Raw genomic sequence first — 19,814 nt, forward strand, 5'->3', positions numbered from 1 at the left:
TCCATCAGCTACTCCTGGGCTACAATCACCTGTCCGGACCCGTTGTACTGCCAATGCGGAGCCCCATCGGGCCTTCATGACTGGACTACCGACGTTATCTGCCCGAGGGAGTTATCCAACTGGCCCCTCTGTCGCGACGTAACCTGAACGCCCATCTGCGGCCCGCTAATCGTTAGCTGTCTTATCGGCTGCTATCTGAATAGGTCTGTCGGACAATTTTCTTGGGCCACTATAACTATAACTATTTTGCCAATTGGACTGGTCCCCCCTACCACACGGAACCCCACTAATCTACAGACGGAAACGCACGAGGTGGCTAAAAACAGACCTCCCTCCATATTCTGCCAGCTTGCAACCTATGGCCCGGCTAGCTGTCTGAATCTCACTGGACCCTATTGATCACTCGGCTAAGCATGCCTCTCCTTAATGTCAATATGCCTTATCCATTGCTGTTCTGGTTAGTGTTTATTGGCTTATTTCACTGTAGAGCCTCTAGCCCTGCTCATTATACCTTATCCAACCTTTCAGTTCCACCACCCACACATGCTATGACATCTTCTGGTTTAAATGATGTTTCTAGAGACAATATCTCTCGCATCATCACTCAATGCCTAGGTTTACCTCCACTGTATTCACATCCTACCATACCTCTGTCTGTACATTATACCTTGAAGCTATTTTATCGCCCCCAGAAACCTGCTCCTTTTACTCTCTATTCCGGATGTCATAGACGGCCAATTCTCATAGCTTTTAGCCGTACCCTTATCCTACTCCTCCTCTGTTCCTCTGGTGATGTAGAGACGAATCCAGGCCTTGCAGTGCATAGCTCCACTCCTATTCCCTAGGCGCTCTCTTTTGATGACTTCTGTAACCGTAATAGCCTTGGTTTCATGCATGTTAACATTAGAAGCCTCCTCCCTAAGTTTGTTTTATTCACTGCTTTAGCACACTCTGCCAACCCGGATGTCCTAGCCATGTCTGAATCCTGGCTTAGGAAGACCACCAAAAACTCTGAAATCTCCATCCCTAACTACAACATTTTCAGACAAGATTGCAACACCACCCCCATTCTATCTACTGCAGAGATAGCCTGCAGAGTTATGTCCTACTATCCAGGTCTGTACCCAAACAATTTGAACTTCTACTTTTAAAAATCCATCTCTCTAAAAACAAGTATCTCACCATTGCCGCCTGCTATAGACCACCCTCTGCCCCCAGCGGTGCTCTGGACACCATATGTGATCTGATTGCCCCCCATCTATCTTCAGAGCTCGTGCTGCTAGGTGACCTAAACTGGGACATGCAGCCATCCTACAATCTAAGCTTGATGCCCTCAATCTCACACAAATTATCAATTAACCTACCAGGTACCACCCCAAAGCCGTAAACACGGGCACCCTCATAGATATCATCCTAACCAACTTGCCCTCTAAATACACCTCTGCGGTTTTCAACCAAGATCTCAGCGATCACTGCCTCATTGTCTGCATCCGTAATGGGTCAGCGGTCAAACGACCTCCACTCATCACTGTCAAACGCTCCCTGAAATATTTCAGTGAGCAAGCCTTTCTAATCAACCTGGCCCTGGTATCCTGGAAGGATATTGACCTCATCCGGTCAGTAGAGGATGCCTGGTTATTTTTTTAAATGCCTTCCTCACCATCTTAAATAAGCATGCCCCATTCAAGAAATTTAGAACCAGGAACAGATATAGCCCTTGGTTCTCTCCAGACCTGACTGCCCATAACCAACACAAAAACATTGTGTGGCGTTCTGCATTAGCATTGAACAGCCCCCGTGATATGCAACTTTTCAGGGAAGTTAGAAACCAATATACACAGGCAGTTAGAAAAGCCAAGGCTAGCTTTTTCAAGCAGAAATTTGCTTCCTGCAACATAAACTCAAAAAAGTTCTGGGACACTGTAAAGTCCATGGAGAATAAGAACACCTCCTCCCAGCTGCCCACAGCACTGAGGATAGGAAACTCTGTCACCTCCGATAAATCCACTATAATCGAGAATTTCAATAAGTATTTTTCTACGGCTGGCCATGCTTTCCACCTGGCTACCCCTACCGCGGTCAACAGCAATGCACCCCCCACAGCTACTCGCCCAAGCCTTCCCCATTTCTCCTTCTCCCAAATCCAGTCAGCGGATGTTCTGAAAGAGCTGCAAAATCTGGACCCCTACAAATCAGCCGGGCTAGACAATCTGGACCCTTTTTTTCTAAAATTATCTGCCGAAATTGTTGCAACCCCTATTACTAGCCTGTTCAACCTCTCTTTCGTGTCGTCTGAGATTGCAAAAGATTGGAAAGCAGCTGCTGTCATCCCCCTCTTGAAAGGAGGGGACATTCTTGACCCAAACTGCTACAGACCTATATCTATCCTACTCTGCATTTCTAAGGTCTTCGAAAGGCAAGTCAACAAACAGATTACTGACCATTTTGAATCCCAACGCACCTTCTCCGCTATGCAATCTGGTTTCAGAGCTGGTCATGGGTGCACCTCAGCCACGGTCAAGGTCCTAAATGATATCGTAACCGCCATCGATAAGAAACAATACTGTGCTGCCGTATTCATTGACCTGGCCAAGGCTTTCGACTCTGTCAATCACCACATCCTCATCGGCAGACTCAATAGCCTTGGTTTCTCAAATGATTGCCTCGCCTGGTTCACCAACTACTTCTCTGATAGAGTTCAATGTGTCAAATTGGATGGCCTGTTGTCCGGGCCTCTGGTAGTCTCTATGGGGGTGCCACAGGGTTCAATACTTGGGCCAACTCTTTTCTCTGTATACATCAATGATGTCGCTCTTGCTGCTGGTGAGTCTCTGATCCACCTCTACGCAGACGACACCATTCTGTATACTTCTGGCCCTTCTTTGGACACTGTGAGCTTCAATGCCATACAACTCTCCTTCCATGGCTTCCAACTGCTCTTAAATACAAGTAAAACTAAATGCATGCTCTTCAACTGATCGCTGCCTGCACCTGCCCGCCCGTCCAGCATCACTACTCTGGACGGTTCTGACTTGTGGACAACTACGTGGACAACTACAAATACCTAGGTGTCTGGTTAGACTGTAAGCTCTCCTTCCAGACTCACATCAAACATCTCCAAACCAAAGTTAAATCTAGAATTGGCTTCCTATTTCGCAACAAAGCATCCTTCACTCATGCTGCCAAACACCCTCGTAAAACTGACCATCCTACCGATCCTCGACTTCGGCGATGTCATTTACAAAATAGCCTCCAATACCCTACTCAATAAACTGGATGCAGTCTGTCTCAGTGCCATCTGTTTTGTCACCAAAGCCCCATATACTACCCACCACTGCGACCTGTACACTCTCGTTGGCTGGCCCTCGCTTCATACTCGTCGCCAAACCCACTGGCTCCAGGTCATCTACAAGACCCTGCTAGGTAAAGTCCCCCCTCATCTCCGCTCACTGGTCACCATAGCAGCACCCACCTGTAGCACACGCTCCAGCAGGTATATCTCTCTGGTCACCCCCAAAGCCAATTCCTCCTTTGGCCGTCTCTCCTTCCAGTTCTCTGCTGCCAATGACTGGAACGAACTACAAAAATCTCTGAAACTGGAAACGCTTATCTCCCTCACTAGCTTTAAGCACCAGCTGTCAGAACAGCTCACAGATCACTGCACCTGTACATAGCCCATCTATAATTTAGCCCAAACAACTACCTCTTCCCCTACTGTATTTATTTATTTATTTTGCTCCTTTGCACCCCATTATTTCTATTTCTACTTTGCACTTTCTTCCACTACAAATCTACCATTCCAGTGTTTTACGTGCTATATTGTATTTAATTTGCCACCATGGCCTTTTTTGCCTTTACCTCCCTTATCTCACTTAATTTGCTCACATTGTATATAGACTTATTTATTCTTATATATTCTACTGTATTATTGACTGTATGTTTGTTTTACTCCATGTGTAACTCTGTGTTGTTGTATGTGTCGAATTGCTTTGCTTTATCTTGGCCAGGTCGCAATTGTAAATGAGAACTTGTTCTCAACTTGCCTACCTGGTTAAATAAAGGTGAAATATATACTGCTCAAAAAAATAAAGGGAACACTTAAACAACACATCCTAGATCTGAATGAAAGAAATAATCTTATTAAATACTTTTTTCTTTACATAGTTGAATGTGCTGACAACAAAATCACACAAAAATAATCAATGGAAATCCAATTTATCAACCCATGGAGGTCTGGATTTGGAGTCACACTCAAAATTAAAGTGGAAAACCACACTACAGGCTGATCCAACTTTGATGTAATGTCCTTAAAACAAGTCAAAATGAGGCTCCGTAGTGTGTGTGGCCTCCACATGCCTGTATGACCTCCCTACAACGCCTGGGCATGCTCCTGATGAGGTGGCAGATGGTCTCCTGAGGGATCTCCTCCCAGACCTGGACTAAAGCATCCGCCAACTCCTGGACAGTCTGTGGTGCAACGTGGCGTTGGTGGATGGAGCGAGACATGATGTCCCAGATGTGCTCAATTGGATTCAGGTCTGGGGAACGGGCGGGCCAGTCCATAGCATCAATGCCTTCCTCTTGCAGGAACTGCTGACACACTCCAGCCACATGAGGTCTAGCATTGTCTTACATTAGGAGGAACCCAGGGCCAACCGCACCAGCATATGGTCTCACAAGGGGTCTGAGGATCTCATCTCGGTACCTAATGGCAGTCAGGCTACCTCTGGCGAGCACATGAAGGGCTGTGCGGCCCCCCAAAGAAATGCCACCCCACACCATGACTGACCCACCGCCAAACTGGTCATGCGGGAGGATGTTGCAGGCTGCAGAACGTTCTCCACGGCGTCTCCAGACTCTGTCACGTCTGTCACGTGCTCAGTGTGAACCTGCTTTCATCTGTGAAGAGCACAGGGCGCCAGTGGCGAATTTGCCAATCTTGGTGTTCTCTGGCAAATGCCAAACGTCCTGCACGGTGTTGGGCTGTAAGCACAACTCCCACCTGTGGACGTCGGGCCCTCATACCACCCTCATGGAGTCTGTTTCTGACCGTTTGAGCAGACACATGCACATTTGTGGCCTGCTGGAGGTCATTTTGCAGGGCTCTGGCAGTGCTTCTCCTGCTCCTCCTTGCACAAAGGCGGAGGTAGCGGTCCTGCTGCTGGGTTGTTGCCCTCCTACGGCCTCCTCCACGTCTCCTGATGTACTGGCCTGTCTCCTGGTAGCGCCTCCATGCTCTGGACACTACGCTGACAGACACAGCAAATCTTCTTGCCACAGCTCGCATTGATGTGCCATCCTGGATGAGCTGCACTACCTGAGCCACTTGTGTGGGTTGTAGACTCCGTCTCATGCTACCACTAGAGTGAAAGCACCGCCAGCATTCAAAAGTGACCAAAACATCAGCCAGGAAGCATAGGAACTGAGAAGTGGTCTGTGGTCCCCACCTGCAGAACCACTCCTTTATTGGGGGTGTCTTGCTAATTGCCTATAATTTCCACCTGTTGTCTATTCCATTTGCACAACAGCATGTGAAATTTATTGTCAATCAGTGTTGCTTCCTAAGTGGACAGTTTGATTTCACAGAAGTGTGATTGACTTGGAGTTACATTGTGTTGTTTAAGTGTTCCTTTTATTTTTTTGAGCAGTGTATATATTTTTTTTAAAAGGTGTATGTAAACTTCCCACTTCAACTGTATGTATTCAGCTGGTATATCTAACCTGAGTAAACATTTGATACATCACTCGACGTTTGGGCTCTTTTGTTGCCAGTTTATTAGGTACACCCATCTAGTACTGGGTCGGACCCCCCTTTACCTCCACAACAACCCGAATTCTTCAGGGCATGGAGATGTTGCTCAATTGGTATAAAGGGACATAATGTGTGCCAGGAAAACATTATCCATACCATAACACCACCGCCACTAGCCTGTACTGTTGACACCAGGCAGGATGGGGCCATGAACTCAATGACTCTACAAGCTTGGCACATCTGTAATTGGGGAGTTTTTCCCCATTCATCTCTGAAGATCCTCTCAAGCTCTGTCAGGCTTGATGAGGAGCGTCGCAGCACAGCTATTTTCAGGTCTCTCCAGAGATGTTCGATCGGGTTCAAGTCCAGGCTCTGGCTGGGCCACTCAAAGACATTCAGAGACATTCCGAAGCCACTCCTGCGTTGTCTTGGCTGTGTGCTTAGGGTCGTTATCCTGTTGGAAGGTGAACCTTCACCCCAGTCTGAAGTCCTGATTGCTCAAGGATCTCTCTGTACTTTGCTCCGTTCATCTTTAACTCGATCCTGACTAGTCTTCCAGTCCCTGCCGCTGAAAAACATCCCCACAGCATGATGCTGCCACCACCATGCTTCACCGTAGGAATGGTGTCAGGTTTCCTCCAGACGTGACGCTTGGCATTTGGGCCAAAGAGTTCAATCTTGGTTTCATCAGACCAGAGAATCAAGCGGGCTGTGGTGCATTTTACTGAGGATTGGCTTCCGTCTGGCCACTCTACCATAAAGGCCTGAATGGTTGTGTGCCACAGAGATGGTTGTCCTTCTTGAAGGTTCTTCCATCTCCACATAGGAAGTCTGGAGCTGTCAGAGTGACCATTGGGTTTTTGCTCACTTCCCTGACCAAGGCCCTTCTCCACTGATTGCTCAGTTTAGCCAGGCGGCCAGCACTAGGAAGAGTCTTGGTGGTTCCAAACTTCTTCCATTTAAGAATGATGGAGGCCACTGTTCTTGGGGACCTTCAATGCTGCAGAAATGTTTTGATACCCTTCCCCAGATCTATTCCTCGACACAATCTTGTCTTATGGACAATTACTTCGACATCATGGCTTGGTTTTTTCTCTGACATGCACTGTCAAGGATGGTCAATGGAAACAGGATGCACCTGAGCTCAATTTCGAGTCTCATAGCAAAGGGTCTGAATACATATGTAGACAAAGTATCTGTTTTTATTTTTAATACATTTGCAAAAAAAAATAAAAACCTGTTTTTGCTTCGTCATTATGGGGTATTGTGTGTAGATTGCTGAGAAAAAATAATATGTATTCAATTTTAGAATGTAGTCAATGTAATCAATCAATTTTAGAATGAGTCTGTAACATAACAAAATGTGGAAAAAGTCAAGGGGTGTGAATAGTTTTAGAATGCACTGTATTTAATGTTTTGAGTATCTTAATGCATTTTGCAAATGAAATGTGTCATTTTGCCCAACGTATTTCAGTTTAGGGCTGCATGTTAATTGTTTTGAAAAGGTGAATTCTGTTTTGTTAAACGTGCTCAAGCAATCCAGAATTTGTTTTTATATCTTGTTTTGTTGTTGTCTATAACTGTTATGTATTTGTACGTTTTATGTGGAACCCTGGAAGAGTAGCTGCTGCATGTGCAGTAGCTAATGGAAATCCTAATAAAATAAACAAAAGATCTTTACTGTTGTATAGCACACTGCATTACTTAAGGACAGGACATGAGACGGGAGTAGAAATTAACGTGGTCATTGTTTAATGCGTTTCACACGAAGAACATTCCAAGCATTTCAACGTAGGTAAGCAAGGGGGGGGGGGGGGGTTACAGGTGCCCTAAAGGACAAAACTAAAATATCAATACACAACATATTCCTCCCCCTTTACCTTTGATGACTCATAAGGAAAAAGTAAATATTCACTGTTTTGCCTATTGTTTTCTTTTTAACATAGGTTCTCTTAGTGTAAATAAATGAACTTTTTCAGAATAACCTTTTCTAAACTAGGGATAGAGGGTAGACTGCCTCAGTCCCAGACTTAACCCTGGGGTGTATTCTGTCCCAATGTCAGAGGTTAGTCTGAACAAAATAGTCAACCTGTCAGGGGGTTGTCGTTCTCTTGCAGGGTAATGACGACGTACAGGTGAGTCTATAGTCACATTGTCTCTGAGTCTGAGTGGTGATGGTGTATGCCCACACTGGGGTGCAACAGTACCCTGAGTAGGCACTCTGGCTGGTTCTGGTGAGTCTGGAGCACTTTCCACATTTGTATGTTGCTGCAGTGGATGTTCAGGTGATAGCTCGTAGTCATGGTAGGTCTCCAGTAGCTGATCTTGGTTTGTCACTTGACATGAGTCATCTCTGAGGTTGGTTCCTGGCAACAGTTGATCCACGTGTCTCCTCCAGATGATGTTTTCCGGTGTGTGAACTGTGTAGGACACAGGCCCTGTTTGTGCAACCACTGTGGCTGGTATCCACTTTGCAGTAGTTCCGAGCAAGAACTCTCTCTCCAGCTATGAAGCTTCTGTCTTTTGCTTTGCTCCGTCTCTTCACCTGTGCTCTCTGTTGTCTGTACAACCTGTTTCGTCTTTGTAGGTCTCAGGAGGTCGAGTCGCGTGCGAAGCTATCTTTTCATCATGGCTGACGCGGGTGCCACTTTGGTTGTAGCGTGGGGAGTGTTTCTGTAGGTTAACAGGAAGGTGTTTAGACTCCTATTGAGTGAGCCATTCCCTTGTGATGATTTTAAAGCTTGCTTCATCGTTTGGACAAATCTTTCAGCGAGGCCGTTCGTTGCAGGGTGATACGGCGCTGACTTGATGTGCTGAATTCCATTTGCTTCCATGAATGACCGGAACTCTTCAGACACCAGTTGGGGGCCATTATCACTAACGAGTTGCGTTGGCAAGCCGAAACGACTGAAGATTGACCGTAGCTCTTCGATGGTTCTCTCCGCTGAGGTGCTCTTCATCACTGTGACCTCAGGCCATTTGCTGTGTGCGTCAACTACGACTAAGAACATACGATCCTCCAGTGGGCCTGCATAGTCTATGTGAACTCGCTGCCAAGGCTCCTCTGGAAAGTCCCATGGGTGTAGTGGCGCTAGCTGAGGCATGTTCCTCATCTTTTGACATGCAGAACATGACTTGACCTTGTCTTCGATAGCTGCGTCCAGACCTGGCTACCAAAATTAGCTGCGTACAATCTCCTTAATTCGCACCATGCCACAATGCCCTGAATGGAGTTCTTCAAGCACCTGCCTTCTCAGTGGCGGCGGTATGATGACTCGAAAACCCCATAGCAAGCATCCAAACTGAACTGTGAGCTCGTTTCTCCTCACTAGGTAAGGTTGTAGGCTGTCCGACATCTCTCCTTCTTTTCCACGAGTGACAATGTCCACGACCTCAGACATCACTGGATCAGTGTGGGTGAACTTTTTCATTTGGACAGATGTAACTGGGGCGTTCGTCACTTCCTTGAAGTAGAAGATTTCAGCCTGGGAGTGCTCAGTGTGTGCGACAGGTAAGGGAAGCCTTGAGAGGCCGTCTGCATTGCAGTGCTGCTCAGACCTTCTGTACTTGATATCGTACTGGTGAGCAGATAACAATAACGGCCATCGCTGCATGCGGCTGGCTGCAAGTGACGGAATGCCGGTGTGGGGACCAAAGATGGAGGTGAGGGGTCTATGGTCCGTCTGCAGTGTGAATCGTCGGCCAAACAGAAACTGATTACATTTCTTAACTCCAAACACAATGGCGAGTGCTTCACACTCTATCTGTGCATAATTGCTCTCGGCTTTACTTAAGGTCCTTGATGCGAAAGCATTTGGCCTTTCTTCACCTGATGGAATGATGTGTGAGACAACTGCATCAACGCCATAAAGCGATGCATCACATGCCAACAGTAATGGCAAGTTGGGGTTGAAGTGGGTTAGGGCCTCTGACTGAGCTAAGGCTGTTTTCGATTTCTTGAATTCCTCCTCACATCTCTGTCCATTTCCACTGTTTGGTTTTGTTCAAAAGTTCATGCAGTGGCTTTAACATGTTAGCTAGGTTTGGCACAAACTTTGCGTAGTATGTCAGTAGTCCTAAGAATGATCTCAGCTGACTCACGTTCTGTGGGGATGGAGCTTCCAGAACGGCCCTCACCTTCGATGGTGCCTTGTGGAGCCCCGAACCGTCGATGACGTGGCCCAGGTACTCAACAGAGGAACGGAAAAACTCGCATTTGTCCTTCCGGACCCTCAGACCGTACTCCTCCAATCTCTGTAGTGTAGCGTTCAGGTTTCTCAGGTGCTCCTGCTCGTCTTTGCCGGTGATGAGTAGATCATCGAGGTAGTCAACAGTTCTTGTGACTCTTGGTCCACATGCATCTGTAGATAGACTTATGTCAGGCCTAGATTACTGAATTTTTGTCCTCCAGCTAAACCAGAAAAGAGGTCGTCAATGAGGGGTAGTGGATATTTTTCAGCAGTCAAGACTGGGTTAATGGTGACTTTGAAATCACCACAGAGTCTGAGTGATCCATATTTTTTTATGACTGGAACAACGGGTGTAGCCCATTCACTAACATTCACTGGATCCAATACTCCACTCTCCACTAGTCTGTTTAGCTCAATTTCAACTTTTGGTTTTATGGCGTATGGGACAGGTCTAGCTTTGCAGCATTTTGGCTTGCTGTCTGGTTTCACGGTCAATCGAACTGTTATGTCCTTCATACTGCCAAGGTCTCCTTTGAACACATCCACGTTTTTTCTTTCTTTTAATTCACAATGACTTCACTTTCTCCCACAGCGAAACTCTTCCTATCCCTCGAGGCTCTCGTTGCCGTGACATCAAAGGCTAGCTAGCGTCACTCGACTGGCTAGCTCCACGTTTTGTTTGTGTGGGGGGGTTACAGGTGCCCTAAAGGGACAAAACTAAAATATCAATACACAACATTTACAAATTGTTTGGAATATGTTTTCAGCGTGAAGGAAACTTATATTAATGCTCCACCCTGATGGCAATGGGTCATTGTTTTGTATCCCAGTGGCTATTAGTCTATAGGACATATTGAAATCACAATCATATGTTATTAATTCTGAGGATATACTATACGCCTGCTAAGTACAGACCATTCTGAATTTTCTGAGACAAGTTTCTACCACCATGCATGGTTTCTGATGAACTATAACAGTTCCATGGAAGATAACTCACTGTGTTTTACGACTTATCTACACTCTCATAAATACAAGTATCTAACCAACCATATAAGGGCCATGTGGGGATTTCAGGCTTTACATTTGATATAAATCTACTTTAATTTCCAGTGTTCCACACCATCACCCAGAAACAGATGTGTTTGATGAATCTCAACAGGGTTTCAGTGTTTTTCACATACCCCTGTGGCATAGGTCTGTTATTCACAGTAGAACTCTGCCTAGCTGCCGGGGGAAGGTGATGCAGCTGCCATATGGACAAGGCCCTTGTCTCAGACTATCAAAAATATCACCCATAATGTCTTAGAAACCATTTTGTGTGGTTAGATTTAATCTAATGTCTGTGTTTGTTTGAAATGCTGTATTGCATTTAACTGATGTTTTTTAAGGAAATGCCTTCAGAGGTCGTCATAGTCCTACACAAAACCGGTCAGCGGTCACATGACACTACAGCATGTCTGGCCCAAGTGAGTTATAAATTGGATTGAGAGTTCAGAGGCCCACCATCTGGATTCACGCAGGACATTCTCTCCTAGGTGGAGGACAGCTCCAGAGGACAAGGCTGTCTGCCCACATTTCATTTTGCTGAGTAATCCTGACCATTTCCAAGGGATTCGGAGGCACCAGCCACTTTGATTTTAAGTCCATAAGAAGATATATGAATCTGTAATACCCGAGAATAGAAGGCATTAAGTGACAATGCTCTCAATTTCAGGTCATAATGTTTTAGCGTAACAAAGTAGACTCACTCCGAAAACTTCAAAACATGTCTTCAGTTTATTGGAATATTGACATAATTCTCAACTATGGGGCCAGATTCCCAGCTAGGGTTCCCCAGAGAGCTTTCTGTTTACAGTAAGGTCAATAAGTGATGTATTGTTGTCTCTACCTTTGTGCCCTTTGTGCTGTTATCTGTGCCCAATAATGTTTGTACCCTGTTTTGTGCTGCTACCATGTTGTGCTGCTGTCATGTTGTGCTGCTACCATGTTGTTGTTATGTTGTGTTGCTACCATGTTATTGTCATGTTGTGTTGCTACCATGCTGTGTTGTGATGTGTTGCTGCCATGCGATGTTGTCTGAGGTCTCTCTTTCTGTAGTGTTGTGTTGTCTCTCTTGTGGTGATGTGTGTTTTGTCTAATATTTGTTTTAATTTATTTGGATTTTTAATCCCAGCCCCCGTTCCCGCAGGAGGCCTTTTGCCTTTTGGTAGGCCGTCATTGTAAATAAGAATTTGTTCTTAACTGACTTGCCTAGTTAAATAAAGGTTAAATAAAAAATAATATAATATTTAAGACTTGAGTTTGGGGTTTGATAATAAATGTCTTACAGTTTAGATATATAGTGACAAATTAACTCTTGAAAATGTTATCTCTCATTTCTAGGGGGGGCTAGGATATTTTGACAAAGTCTTTGACAGTGGGCATCGAACCATAAAAGGTCGAAGGCCCTCACGGCCAAACCTCTTGAATGAGTACATGAGCCTCTAGATGGCATTGTTGAATCATACAGTGACTGTCCATCTGGCTATCCTTTTTGCTGAAGAGGATTGTGGGCCCCATTTATCTAATTGTTGTATAGTTCCAGGTTCATTTGCAATTGTGCCCTCTGCCCCCATGGTGAGTGTTAACAGAGCGAATGAAAACTGAATTCACCCTCCTATCGTTAGGTAACTGTGATACTTTCAGTGGACAGCTCTAATGAATGGAAACGCAGCATTATTTCCCGAAGGACTTTTAATCAATGAGACCATTTTCATAGAGCCATATCTGATTTGTTTTCAAAAAGCAAGACTTCTACTGTATGCATATCTTCTCAAAGCCTAATTGATATATTGCATGCTGCTTGAAATGGGACTTTTTTAGTGACCGTGACCACGCTGTAGAATGTAAAAAGGGTATTTAGACAAGCCTGGATTGCATTCCTTTATTTTGACAGGGAGTCAATGCTGGGACTAAGGTTTCTTTTCCAGATGAGCCCTGTTTGAGTTTAAACTCCATTGTTATTCATGGTCAATGTCATGTGAAACTGTCAAGACGTTAGTTGTTTGTCAGTTGCAAATCAATGTAAATTCACTCATCGAACAGCATTTCATCTGTGAAAAGTGAAAATACATTTTCTCTCAACCATTTTCCTTCTTTTCCATTGTCCTCGATTTGCCTTTGATTAATTCAACAAGAGACAAGTTTATTGATTCACATGAGAAAAGAGTCCTCAATCCATTTCCTCCCCAAGTGCCTCACGACAAGTGTTATATACTGCGTTTGCCATTACACAGGTCGTCTATACGCTGTTAATCTGTAGGATGACCCCAGCACATTGAGGGTGTATATGTTTCTGAGAAACAGCTGCATAAGAAATGGCCTGTTGTATAGCCACAGCAATGCCAGATGTCACATCTGTGAGAGATCCTGTCCCAAAAAATTATATCAGAAATGATCATGATTAGAGCGTGCTTGCGGTAGGGAGAGCGGTGGTCTTTGGTGGAAAATGCAATGATTGGTATTCAGCGACGCAGGGCCGTATGTATTTCCAAATTGCCAGCTCCATGAATATTCACTGAGCAACTGTTTCTCGAGTACTGAGTGTGATTTCCTGCTGCTTCTGCACTCCATTAAGCTAATTGCTTCACTCATTGCATGGGCCCTCAGTCGATTCCGAACTCAATGAACTACCTATCACACATAACAGCCAGCCAAAGTGTGGCCAGCCAGGAGCACTGATGTGTTAGTGAGGAGATGCTGGCCTTCTAGGCAGAGTTCCTCTGACTGAGGCCGGGTACTTGCCCATCTTAATCTTTTCTTTTTATTGGCCAGTCTGAGATATGGCTTTTTCTTTGCAACTTTGCCTAGAAGGCCAGCATCCCGGAGTCGCCTCTTCACTGTTGACGTTGAGACTGGTGTTTTGCGGGTACTATTTAATGAAGCTGCCAGTTGAGGACTTGTGAGGCGTCTGTTTCTCAAACTAGACACTAATGTACTTGTCCTCTTGCTCAGTTGTGCACCGGGCCTGCCACTCCTCTTTCTATTCTGGTTAGAGCCAGTTTGCGCTGTTCTGTGAAGGGTGTAGTACACAGATTTGTACGAGATCTTTAGTTTTTTGGCAATTTCTCTCATGGAATAGCCTTCATTTCTCAGAACAAGAATAGACTGACGAGTTTCAGAAGAAAGTTATTTGTTTCTGGCCATTTTGAGCCTGTAATCGAACCCACAAATGCTGATGCTCCAGATACTCAAGTAGTCTAAAGAAGGCCAGTTTTATTGCTTCTTTTAATCAGCACAACAGTTTTCAGCTGTGATAAAATAATTGCAAAATAGTTTTCTAATGATCAAATAGCCTTTTAAAATGATAAACTTGGATTAGCTAAAACAACGTGCCATTGGAACACAACGTGCCATTGGAACACAGGACTGATGGTTGCGGATAAGCGGCCTTTGTATGCCTATGTAGATATTCCATTAAAAAAATCTGCCATATCAAGCCACAATAGTCATTTATAACATTAACAATGTCTACACTGTATTTCTGATCAACTTGATGTTATTTTAATGGACAAAAAATGTACTTTTCTTCCAAAAACAAGGATATTTCTAAGTGACCCCAAACTTTTGAACGGTAGTGTATTTAAATGTGTAGGCCTAAATGCCTTTGATGTCTCCTACTCAGAATGTATGCCATAAAAGAGAATAGGAGAATATATCTTGTTAGATTAATCAGTTGAACTGCATGGGTGCATGTGCCTCACGACCTCATTAGATCATGTTTGTGGTCCTAATTTATGGCCGCAATTACGGCTGCACCACTGGGCTCAAATTAGGTTATCTGTATTCAATGGAGAGACTTAAGAGATAGTTCATGCAAATTACACAATTACACAATGGTTTCCTTACCCTGTAAGCAGTCTATATGTACACGGTATGACAGTAATCAATGCTTTGGTTTAGTTTCCCTGGCACTGTTTCCACATGCTATCCCCTAAACTGACCCGTAGGCTGATGAACACAGTGCGGATTGCATTTACTTCCACGTTCATTTACGTTACAGTAATTCACAGCATGTACATTAATCATCCAGTAAAAGAATGATATCATGTCATTAAATTCATTATTGTTCAGCAAGGGAGATAAATCTGGCCTTTGTACGCTTCATTCCCAGATCTTTCTTAAACCTGTTTCTCTCAGAATAAAAGGCTGTTGTCACGAATCTGAAATACCACATTACACTCCTCTCATGTTGATTCAAAACCAGCTCAGAGGTGTCTGGTTTGAACTACACCCAACACTCTGAAAGTGTGTTTCCCAATAAAATATTAGACAGAGTTTTTGTGTTGGGCCAGTAACCGAAAGGTAGCCAGTTCAAATTCCCAGGCAAACAATGTGGAAAATCTGTTGATGTGCCCTTGAGCAAGGCACTTAACCCTAATACCTCCACGGCACGAGGGTGTCTCAGGAGGAGTTGGGATATGCATAAAAAAAAAACATTTCCAATTCACACAATTTCAGATACACCATTTCACATGTGTGAAATAGGACAAATATAAGCACCCACCTAATTATTATTATATTTACATAATTTAGCAGACACTCTTATCCAGAATGATTTACAGTAGTGAGTGCATACAATTTCATTGCATTAGTCTCACATGGGAATTAGAACCCACAATGCTGGAGTTGCAAGAGCCATGCGCTACCAACTGAGCCACACAGGACCAGTATTATCACTAAAGATTTACACGTGTCACTCCTCAGAGACCAAACATCAGTACAATTATACTGAACAAAAATGTTAAATGAAACATGCAACAGTATCAAAGATTTTACTGAGTTACAGTTCATATAAGGAAATCAGTCAATTTAAGTAAATTCATTAAACCCTGATCTGTGGATTTCACATGGACAGGGGCGTGGATTAAAAAAAACAGTCAGTATCTGGTGTGACCACCATTTGCCTCATGCAGCGCGACACATCTCCTTCATGTAGAGTTGATCAGGCTATTGATTGTGGAATGTTGTCCCACTTCTCTTCAATGGCTGTGTGAAGTTGCTGGATATTGACCGGAACTGGAACACGCTGTCATACAAGTCGATCCAGAGCATCCTAAATATGCTCAATGGGTGACATGTCTGGTGAGTATGCAGGCCATGGAAGAACTGTGACATTTTCAGCCTCCAGGAATTGTGTACAGATCCTTGCAACGTGGGGCTGTGCATTATCATGCTGAAACATGAGGATAACTGGCACGACAATGGGCTTTAGGATCTCGTCACGGTATCTCTATGCATTCAAATTGCCATTAATAAAATGCAATTGTGTTCATTGTCTGTAGCTTATGCCTGCCCATACCACAACCCCACCACCACCTTGGGGCACTCTGTTCATAATGTTGATATCAGCAAACCTCTCGACCACATGACGGCATACACGTGATCTGCAGTTGTGAGGCCGGTTGGAAGTACTGCCAAATTCTCTAAAACAACGTTGGAGGCGGCTTATGGTAGAGAAATTAACATGAGATTATCTGGCAACAGCTCTTGTGAACATTCCTGCAGTCAGCATGCCAGTTGCATGCTCCCTCAAAACTTGAGACATCTGTGGTATTGTGTTGTGTGACAAAACAGTACATTTTAGAGTGGCCTTTCATCGGTGCACCTGTGTAATGATCACACTGTTTAATCAGCTTCTTGATATGCCACACCTGTTAGGTGTGGAGAAATGCTCAAGAACACAGATGTAAACAAATTTATGCACAACATTTGAAAGAAATAAGCTTTTTGTGCATATGGAACATTTCTGGGATGTTTTATTTCAGCTCATGAAACATGGGACCAACACTTTACATGTTGTGTTTATATTTTTGTTCAGCGTACATTTGGAAGGCCACTCACCGTATTCCTATGATTCCAGTGTTCTCAATCCCCCTAGAATAGATTCAGACTAATTGTACCCATTGAGGACACAGCTCATATCAACACAAATATAGAGAGTACAAACATCACTCATCTCATAGTGAAATCCAATACAGTCAATACATACAGTGCATTTGGAAAGTATTCAGACCCCTTGACTTGTTTCACATTTTGTTACGTTACAGCCTTATTCTAAAATTGATTCAATTATTGTTTCCCTCATCAATCAACACACAATACCCTATAATGACAAAGTGAAAACAGGTTTTTAGAAATGTTTGCAAATGTATTAAAAATAGAAAACAGAAATACCTTATTTACATAAGTATTCAGACCCTTTGGTATGAAACTCAAAATTCAGCTCAGGTGCATCCTATTTTCATTGATCATCCTTGAGATGTTTCATTGGACATGATTTGGAAAGGCACACACCTGTTTATATAAGGTCCCACAGTTGACAGTGCATGTCAGAGCAAAAACCAAGCCATGAGGTTGAAGGAATTGTCCAGGAGCTCCGAGACAGGATTGTGTCGAGGCACAGATCTGGGGAAGGGTAGCAAAACATTTCTGCAGCATTGAAGATCCCCGAGAACACAGTGGTCTCCATGATCCTTAAATGGAAGAAGTGTAGAACCACCAAGACACTCACTAAAGCTGGCCTCCTGGCCAAACTGAGCAATCGGGCGAGAAAGGCCGTGGTCAGGGAGGTGACCAAGAACCCGATGGTCACTATGACAGAGCTCCAGAATTCCTCAGTCGACATGGGAGAACCTTCCAGAAGGACAACCATCTCTGCAGCACTCCACCAATCTGGCCTTTATGGTAGAGTGGCCAGATGGAAGCCACAACTCAGTAAAATGCACATGACAGCCCACTTGGAGTTTTCCAAAAGGCACCTAAAGTACTCTCAGATCATAAGAAACAAGATTCTCTGGTCTGATGAAACCAAGATTGAGCTCTTTGGCCTGAATGCCAAGCGTCACGTCTGAAGGAAACATGGCATCATCCCTACGGTGAAGCATGGTGGTGGCAGCATCATGCTGTGGGGATGTTTTTCAGCAGGCAGGGACTGGGAGACTAGTCAGGATCGAGGGAAAGATGAACGGAGAAAAGTACAGAGAGATCCTTGATGAAAACCTGCTCCAAAGCGCTCAGGACCTCAGACTGGGGTGAAGGTTCACCTTCCAACAGGATAATGACCCTAAGCGCACAGCCAAGACAAAGCAGGAGTGGCTTGGGGACAAGTCTCTGAATGTCCTTGAGTGGCCCAGCTGTGCAGTGATGCTCCCCATCCAACCTGAGAGAGCTTGAGAGGATCTGCAGAGAAGAAACTCCTTAAATACAGGTGTGCCAAGGTTGTAGCATCATACCCAAGAAGACTTGAGACTGTAATCGCTGTCAAAGGTGCTTCAACAAAGTACTGAGTAAAGGTTCTGAATACTTATGTAAATGTCATATTTCAGTTTTTTATTTTGCTAAAATGTATAAAACCATGTTTTTTCTTTGTCATTATGGGGTATTGTGTGTAGATTGATGAGGGGGAAAAAACTATTTAATCAATTATAGAATAAGGCAGTAACATAACAAAATATGGAAAAAGTCAAGCGGTCTGAATACTTTCCGAATGCACAGTACATCACAGTGCATTCCATCTGGTCAAGCAAGATCATCTGGTACATAGACTTACTGTACGACTGTGATTTATGACACTTTTCCAAAACAGGCTCCCGTATGAGGTGACGCCTTCAATTTGTACTAAACATAATATTGCCGTTCTATCATAAAATAATTATCTTTCATCGTACACGAGAGGCATTTCAAAAGAACACGTACTGTAACAAGCATACATCATTCATGAAATATAGTGTTTACTTGTAAATGAATGTTGATGTGTGTTTCTTTAATCTACTATAAATTGACATATCTTGAGCATTTCAAATGATCAATGGTTTTGTTGGTAGTAAGTCTGCATTCACTGTAACAAGGAACATCTGTAAAAAAAATAATAAAAAAAAATCCAATAGTAAAAAGACATCCCTCATCTGTTGCCTAGGAACATGTTTCTTAGTAACAGAATGGATATAGATAATGTGTTTTAATAGGGTGATCAAAATATTATTGTATCGTTTGAGACCATTGCTTGGTCTAGATGTTGTTTTTTTATAAAATGTTATTCACATTCATCTGAGAACCTGTTGCTTGCTTTACTGTCCTTTTGAACGAGTTAGTTACATTTATTGTAGAAATGTAGTGCAAGGATAGCGAGATGTGGATGTGTGTGTGTGTGTGTGTGTGTGTGTGTGTCTGTGGTGTGTGTGTGTCTGTGGTGTGCGTGTGCGTGCGTGTGTGTGTGTGTGTGTATGAATGGGCAGTTGGAAGAAGGGCAGTTGGAGGGACTATTTGTTGCTGCGCATTCTGTAAGTCCCTCCTGCATTGTGATCATCTATTTTCTGCTTGGCTGATTAGAGGCAGTGCTTTGTCATAATGTACATGAATTGAGGTCTTTGAATGCATCTGCCCTCTGTCCCCTCTCTCATCCGGCCATATTAAGAAAAGCACAGGACAGGGACATTTCAAGCTGATGATTACCATTTCTCTACATAACGAGCCAAATGTGAATAGTGGATAATCTGATAAAGTCACATAGCCTTCATTTAAATGTTATATTAATTTAATTTAGTTTATTTGCACGAATAGAAAGACAGTTTGTAACAGTAAAAAAAATGGCAGTATGTGCAGGAGGGAAAAAAACAAAACAAAAGGGCTTGTCGAGTAACCCCCCCAGAAGGGGATAAATCACACAGATTCAGCAGTGTGGACAAACAAACAATCGATAAATTAAAAACAACTAGACGCAAAAGAGATAAAGGAATAGAACATCTAAACAGAAAGTCAAGCTACTGAGGGTGTAGAACTGCAATGGACAGTAGGTGCCTCTTAACATTTATTTTAAACAACGTCGGGGATAG

General features: G+C 43.7%; 1 pseudogene; it reads right to left on the minus strand.

Moving 5' to 3' along the window:
• Positions 1-8,931: 8,931 nt before the first annotated feature.
• On the minus strand, positions 8,932-10,458 carry LOC115155069 (uncharacterized protein K02A2.6-like; annotated as a pseudogene).
• Positions 10,459-19,814: the final 9,356 nt, after the last annotated feature.

This window comes from Salmo trutta, chromosome 19 (assembly GCF_901001165.1).
Source record: "Salmo trutta chromosome 19, fSalTru1.1, whole genome shotgun sequence".
NCBI classification, from domain to species: Eukaryota; Metazoa; Chordata; class Actinopteri; order Salmoniformes; family Salmonidae; genus Salmo; species Salmo trutta.